This window comes from Carassius auratus, unplaced genomic scaffold, assembly GCF_003368295.1.
Source record: "Carassius auratus strain Wakin unplaced genomic scaffold, ASM336829v1 scaf_tig00216849, whole genome shotgun sequence".
Lineage (NCBI taxonomy): Eukaryota > Metazoa > Chordata > Actinopteri > Cypriniformes > Cyprinidae > Carassius > Carassius auratus.
Window position 1 is genome coordinate 461988 of NW_020528766.1, and position 8805 is coordinate 470792.

The window sequence follows — 8805 nt, forward strand, 5'->3', positions numbered from 1 at the left end:
TATTCCAAAAAGCAATTTTAGATTTGTGGTTTGTATTATTGTATTATTCTATATTATGCATATACATCAGAGAACATGCCAAATATTGCTTCTGGATGTTATGTTTCCCATGCTGTGGTTTTGTAGCATACCAATTTTCACTAAACAAAAATAAAACAACTAAACTGGTTCAATAATCTAGCTCTATAAACATAATGGAAAATTCTTTGGAGAAGCAAATTAAATCCTATTGCAATCAATAGAGCTGATAAATGTCACAGCAATTACAACAGGTGGACTCCTGCAACTGCTTGCTCTGTGGAGCTCTTACTGCCCTTCCCATAATGCAATGTTTTGGAAAGCTGTTTGCCTTTTAAATTAAAGGGAAACTTTTTTTTTTTTTAGTGTTCTTTTCTAGAGTGTGTTTGTGAGTTTGCATATTAAGTGGTTGAATCCTAACAGATGCATGCTAAGAGAATCCCCTGGAAACTATTAAATTAATATTCCGCCATTATTTACTCACTTTTAAGTCAATAAAAACTTCCATGCTGGTATTTTTGTCAGTGGAACCCAAAAGTGTAAACATACATTTAGATTTTGGCCAAATTATTCTTTTAGGAAAGTGTCTTTAAGCAGATAGCAAAATTCATCTACACTGCATTAATAATTTATTCAGTATTAAATTAATTGTGGATCCGGTAAGCACCTATCAACCATCCAATGATTCATGGGCTCTATTAACTGAACAAAATATGGAGAAACTAAATGTAAAAATGGTGGCTCTTAATGCATCTCATCTCGCATCTACATGCATACTGCATATTATGCTGTACAATAAAAACCTATACGTTACAAAGCAGTTTAAACTGTAGTATGTTGAATGGATACTACAAATGGCCTAAAAACACTCCTGCTTTGCCATTGAGATGAAATTAGAGTTTCAGATCAATGCACATCATTTGACACAGGCAACACACTTTGTCAGCAGTGTTTAAGACAGTGCTAACATCTTTCCTCTGACAGTTTCATCTCGGTTGTGTGTAGTGACGTGTGAAGAGATTTAGATGCCAGCTAAACCTACCATCAGGGCACTGCTGAAATTGTCCGGATGAGCAGCAAAACTTCTCACACACAAAAAAAAAAAAAAAAATCCTGGTCACAAAAAATCCCTTCAAGTAAAAAAATATAAAAAATAAATAAATAAATAAAACTCTTAGTCTTAGCTTCAGACAGCACTCAACAAAACACAAAACCAATCACTGTTCACACACACACTCACAAACAAATACCAATGAAAATGAGTATAATGATATACATTTTTATATTTTGCACAACCAAAACTAAAATGTTTGGTTGAAATAAAATTGATTAAACCGAATGAATATGGCATAATACTAAACACTGACTAACTAATGACATTTGATTCAAGACCAACAAAACTGTTTCAAAGCAACAGCAGTAAAACAAGTATCATTAAGACATTAACATATGAATAATAAAAACAATTGTTCTACCAAGTAGCATAATTCATTAGGCTAATTGCAGGCTGTTTACAGTTGGGACACAGGAAGAATATATAATGTGCGTTCACAGGTGGGCAGGTTTCAGACGTCTGATCTTTCTGTTTTATAAAAGTAATCGAACCGAAGGGACTCGGTGTGCTCCATGTCTCAGTCTCTAAACCTCCGGCTCTCTATATTTTCTGGGCAGCGTGCCGGTTTTGAATGGCACTTCAGGGGAGCTGAGCCCCGTCTGTAGCACATGTTCCTTCCCAACTACACACTGCTCAACAAACACTCCTGCCTAATTCCTGCCTTCCTCTTCTGGCCCCAACCCCCTTACAGACGTCCTTTCTTGTCTTTTCTCCTCTATCTCTTTATCTCCCGCTCATTTGACTATCCTTGCACAGATGATTTGTATTCATGCTGAAGTGAGCTCCTGCTCCCCGTGCTCTCAGAAGCCTTACTAGGATGGCTGGAGAACTGTTGGATTGCGTAATACCTCCCCACGGCTTCCTCTTAGCAATCTCATATGCCACATTAACAATCCCATTGGCTCTCCCGTCAGTCATTGTTGTTTCAACAGGGCAGCGTTGTGTGCGCAGCCTACCAATGCTTCTGCCATGGACGTTTTCCAGTCGTGTTGTCCTGCCAAGGCCTCCCTCAGGCTGGCTCCTCAGGGGTTACACTAACACACTGCACCACTTTTATTATGAAAAGATGGAAGGGGAAAAGGCTGTTTGTGTCACCTAGACATCACTTAAACATCTCTAGAGTAACTTTATCCTCTCAGGTAGGGCTAACAGACATACTAGAAGGAAACATGGCTACTTTGGTTGTGTAAGTCTGTCAGGAATCTTTAAGAGTAATTATATTTAGACAAGCTGACAAACTAGCATCTTGAAAACCTTGTATTATGGGCTAAGAGGCTGGTGATTTAGCAGTTTTAAGGCCTATCCGCACTCAAAATGTTAAGCATAATGATAACTAAATTATGATTTGTTTATTATAAACACACCCTGCAGTCCTGTGGTCAGCTAAAGCTATTTAAAGCAGGATGGTTTCTGATTGGCTGTTGATCTTTTTTATCGTTCATTGGCTGGAAAGGTTTTTTTTTTTTTTTTGAGCGAGTCCAACAATATTGTTCCTCTGTATCATTATACAGGTGCTGTGATGTGGACTCTGCTATTCTTTTAAAATTAAGAACTATTTTTTTTAATTCAAACTACATTGTTATCTGTATTGTTATCCTCCTTTGTGTGAACAGGCCTTAACTGGTGCAGATTTAATAAACCGAAAATAAGTTTTTTCAATTAAATGGAATAGGTTGTTTCATATCTGAATAGTTGCTGCTCAAGAGACTTGCAAAATCTTTGCTGACATATATATATATTGAAATAATTATTTATTTCAATATATATATGCTTTAAATGCAGATGCAGTTTGTGGACATTAACATTTTCCTCTTGCATTAACACTGCACAGATGAAGAGCATAAATAGCATGCAATCATTGTGATTTATGACTATTCAATACAAACCCAATGCCTCAACTAATGAACTAGTCTGTGCAACCCCAGTCTACTGTGGACTGTATTTATGTAGCACCGAGAGGGTAAAGGAGGTATTGTTACAACCGTTCGATTTTTGTTTTTTCCAATCCACCACACTTGCAATCAATATCTTCTTTACCCCTTTTAAAAAAAGAAGACTATTGCACTCCCTTTAGAAGTTAAAATGGCTAATAATACGGTGTTGCATTCCTCAAAGATTTGCACCTTGAATGAGTTTTAAAACAAAACAAATGGCTCATACTGAAACAGCGGCATTCAGCCAGCAAGAAGAGGATCCGCTCGAGAAAAAATGTGTTTTATATTCCCATGCATCCTTGACTGACGGATTGCATTCAGCAGGATATCCACAGCTCTTCCTCTGGAGCTTCTCGCCATCCGTCACTTTCATTTAATTATTGCATCCATTAACCATGTGACACCACAGGTTACACCATGCTAAGGCTCACCTTGCGAGATCACATTTTTCCGCAATTAAGCCAATCATATGCATGTCTTTTTAATAATGTGGGTCGCAAGCAGAGTCGTTTGTGCCCCGGTGTAGATTGAACAGCAGCTAATTCCCGCTCAAAATGAGCAACCGAGGAAATAACGGGTCAGTTTGGCTCCCACCTCATGTTTTATTCCCAGCGGCCTGGGTGAGAGATTGATCTGGCCTTATACTGCTTCTGTCTGGGTCCGTAAATAACGAATGCAGGGCAGTGCTGGCTTATTTGTGCATTGGTGTGTGAAGATGATTAGCTAATTAGACTGTCAAGCCCTTCCCTCATTCCGAGTTCAGATGGACCCTCATTACTGGCCATTACAGACCGTGAACCATGGGGGCGATGGTTTAGAATAGAAACACTACTAAGTACATTTACAACACGGCCACATGGTCACAGCGGCTCAATGTCCTTGACTGAAACGCTGTTCTGTAGACAGCCGTATGAAATATGGAGCAGATTATAGACCTACTTATGCTCAATTTTTTAACGTCTGAACTATAAATATTGCATTTAGCGATTTGTCTTAAGGGTTGCATTGACATAATGTACTCCTGCAGTAGGACAGAAATGGAGAGTGGGATAAAACTCCAGTCGTGTCTAATGGATAGTACATGCCTGATGGATACATTATAAATTTGGACTCTAATCATAACTTTTTCCACATCGTGCACCCGCTATATCGTGTAGTATATTAGAGCTTTGATTAGTTTCATAGAATGTCCCATAAAAGAGTTCTGTATAAACTATAATAAATTATATCCACTTGGGCGATTGAAACCAAACTTGTGTGTATATACAATACAGACCAAAAGTTTGGACACACCTTCTCATTCAAAGAGTTTTCTTTATTTTCATGACTATGAAAATTGTAGATTCACACTAAAAGCATCAAGGGCTATTTGACCAAGAAGGAGAGTGATGGTGTGCTGCTCCAGATGACCTGGCCTCCACAGTCACCGGACCTGAACCCAATCAAGATGGTTTAGGGGTGAGCTGGACCACAGACAGAAGGCAAAAGGGCCAACAAGTGCTAAGCATCTCTCGGGAACTCCTTCAAGACTGTTGGAAGACCATTTCAGGTGACTATCTCTTGAAGCTCATCAAGATAATGCCAAGAGTGTGCAAAGCAGTAATCAAAGCAAAAGATGGCTACTTTGAAGAACCTACAATATGACAGATTTTCAGTTGTTTCACACCTTTTTGTTACGTATATAATCCCATATATAATTCCACATGTGTTAATTCATAGTTTTGATGCCTTCAGTGTGAATCTACAATTTTCTTAGTCATGAAAATAAAGAAAACTCTTTGAATGAGAAGGTGTGTCCAAACTTTTGGTCTGTACTGTATGTAAGTGTGTGTGTGTGTGTGTGTGTGTGTGTGTGTGTGTGTGTGTGTGTGTGTTTATACACAGTTGATTTGATTTATCATTATTATTATATCATTATTATATCAAGTAATTCATCTACCTACAATTCAACTGATTGACGACCTTTCCATTTCTCTACTTAAAATTGGCATTTTTTCATATTTGATTTTTCTTAAATTTAAAGGTGCAATGTGTAATATTTACAATGATCTATTTACAGAAATGCAATATAATATATATATATATATATATATATATATATATATATATATATATATATATATATATATATATATATATATATATGTGTGTATGTGTGTGTGTGTGTTTGTGTGTGTGTGTGTGTGTGTTCAGAGGTGTATAAAGACCTTTCTTAATGAACCGTTATGTTTTTATTACCTTAGATTGAGCTATTTCTATCTACATACACCGCGGGTCCCCTAACATGGAAGTCACCACCATGCTTGTGCTCTACAGAGCGCGTTTCATCACTTTGTACGTTTTTGCGAATAAAACACTGACACAATGATGAACAAGTACATTAACATTCGCAATAACATTGATTTATTGAATAATTAAGTTAATATAATTCCTTGTAAACAAATCTCATTGCTCTCTGCTGTCTCTGCCGATGACATCTTTACCTGTGTCGGCCACCGTAGCTTCTCTAAAGGGAGGGGTGAGCGGGGGACTGAGCTGTTGGTTGCAATTCAAAACCTCACCGCTAAATGCAACTAAAAAATACACAGTGCACCTTTAAGGAAGAAGCAATCAGTGCCAATCATTGGAGTCAGTGTGTGCTCACCTCACCGCACGCTCTCTCCTCCTGCGCTCGGTTAACAGGCTGTATATTACACACGTCAGTGACCAGAGCTCATCCACCTGTCGGTTTCCTCCAGCCCTGGCAGAACACCTGTCACCCGCAGGATTAGCATCAAGCTACGGCTGTTTAAGATGGAGGTCACAAAGGTGGACTACACTGGCAGAAAGCCCAGCTGCCCTTCCACAGCACTCTGTAAGCTTCTTTCCAGGAGTTGATTTTGTTTCCCTAGACATGGCGTTCCTGCATTGATCCAGACCCTCGTCCAAATAGCTATAGATCTCAGACCTTGCTCTAGGGGCCGGTAAGAGTGAACGTGCTTGTAAAGACATTTACAGACACGCAAATTGTGACACATGCCATAAACTCAGTGAGCCTGCCATCAACATTCAGTTTATATGTTTTACTGTCTTTAATTGAGATTATGAATATGGAGTGATATTTTTTGAATTCATACAAATTTGCATATCTATCTCAAGAGACTTAATGGAATAAGATATTTTTTATGATTAATATTTTAAATGTTATGTAGATGTATATATTATATGTTAAAAACAATTACAAATATTTTAAACATGCAATTACATAATAAATATTTTAATTTCTTACTATTCTACTAAAATCTTACTATTATTAATGTTGAAAACAGTTTTTAATTGTTGTTGTTGTTTTTTGCCTATTTGTGGAAACCATTTTTATTTTATTTTTAAATTGAAACATTTGCTGTAACAATGTCAAAGTTATTACTGTCACATTTGATCAGTCTTGTTAAACACAATTCTAAACATGGCTGAATTGAGTAACTGAATAATAATAATAAAAAAAAATGAATTCTGAATACCCAAATACAATATTAAACGCTAAATACAGTTTTCAGTAATGACAAAAAACAACAACATTCAGCCTACTTTCTGATTAAATATTTTGCAAAGCATGAGAAAGCTACTGTTTATTCTCAGTTGATTATTCATGGGATCCCAAATATGCAATCATCATAATCCGAAAATGTTGCAAGCCAGACTCAAACTCAAATGGCACATGCACTTGAGTGTCATTCTCAAATTATTCTCGAAGCAACTGCTAGTTTTAATTGCCAGTAACTATTCATTTACTAGCATTTTATAGATGCAAACATACCTTGCATAATAATATGCATAAATATTATAAAATCATATCCATGCTTCTCAGTAATCTGGTATAACATTTGGTATGAATCACTGGACCAAGCATGTCCTGTAATGTAAAACTGGATACACTCATGTAATCTCACATACATCAGTGTGTGACAATCTTGAGGACATAAACATTGCCTGACTGACGATGCCTTCTGAGCTCCTACATAAATATGGAATCCAATCTCTGGAAAGCGTCCTTATCAGTTGTAAAATGACAACAAGTGTTTGTTTTCAGTGTGTTTTGGTGTATTGAGCGAAACGTTTCATTGCCTGACAGTAAGAACAGAAGCAGAGCTTCAGGCGAGATTAGTTTAATCAAAAGCAATCCGCAAACGTGTCGTCATGTCCCACGCACTGCTTATGTCTACAGGACTGCAGGAGACACTGCGCTTTATCTGAGCTGAATGATGGAGACACACAAACACAGGAACAGGCTCGATTTTGAACATCAGTCACACAGTAACTGTGTTTTTTGTTGTTCTTCGGTTCTTTCTCTCATCTCATCAAATTCCTCCATTTCTGCCTGTGTGTGGGTTAATGTAGGTTTATGACGGCTTGCTCTTGATTTTGACCTGACAATAGCTCAACGTTAAAAGGTTTGGAGCATTTTTCTGCTCTGTGTTCAAGACAGTACTGTGCTGTGTCTGAGACCCTCAAGACATTTTCAACCACAGAGAGTTTTGTTCTCCACAACTGCAGATGTTAATATTAATACACACACACACACACATATATATATGATATTTCAGACATGTTAATCTTATTTATTATTATTATTATTATTATCATTATTTATGTACTGTTATTTATTTTTCTGGCAGATTTTGAGTACCAGCTTTTTTCAGAGACAGGAGAAGCAACACACACACACACACACAATGCCAAAATAACCTCGCATTTTAATTGAATTTACAATATGTTACATAATCTGTAAAAAAATGTCATTATTAACAGTTGAATTAATAATGAATTTAATATATATATATATATATATATATATATAATATATATATATATATATATATATATATATATATATATATATATATATATATATATTGTTTTAATTATATCTATCAATGGCTAATATCTGAAATGTTAAAATTTTTAACAGTTAAGTAATGATTATTTTTATTAAAATATCTATATATGTTAAACATATATATATATATATATATATATATATATATATATATATGTTTAACATATATTTGATTATGAAATAATTGTATTAAGGTGTTTTTTTTTTTTTTTTTCATAAAATCAACTACTCCACATAACCATTTTCCACTGTACTGAAACTGAAAACATGTTAAAAAAATAAATAAAATAAAATTATCATGTTAAAAATCATGGATGGATGGATGGACAAAAGCAATACTACTGAACTAATTATACAGTCTTTGGTTATTTCTGAAAGACTCAAACTAAAAGAAATGCACATTTTAAATTGTAAATGTGATGACTGCAGAGTAGTGCCCCTGTGTGATGGTTTGTGTTTTGAAAGGCATCAACAGCATATGGGGCTTTGTGGGAGAAAGTAATTAAATTTGGTCTAATCCCTCATCCTCCTCCGTAAGATGCCAATATAGCAGCGATGAATTCGGAGGCAGAACGTGCGTCACGGCAGCAGGGTGAAGAAGTGAGTGACACATTATGATCAGGCCTGCAGGCAGCCATGTGTCAGCTCTATTGATCCCACAGCCGGCTCCAGTCAATGACCATGTGATTATCATCAAGCATGTCGACACCTCTCACACACTCCTGCCAGTACAGGGGCTTCCTCTTCCTATTGACTCATTTCACATTGAGATGTCAGAATACCTACTGTCTCCATCTGCCGCTCCAGAGAAACTGGAGGAGATTTCATTCCATGCGGAAATATCCCATGTGTACAAACATATG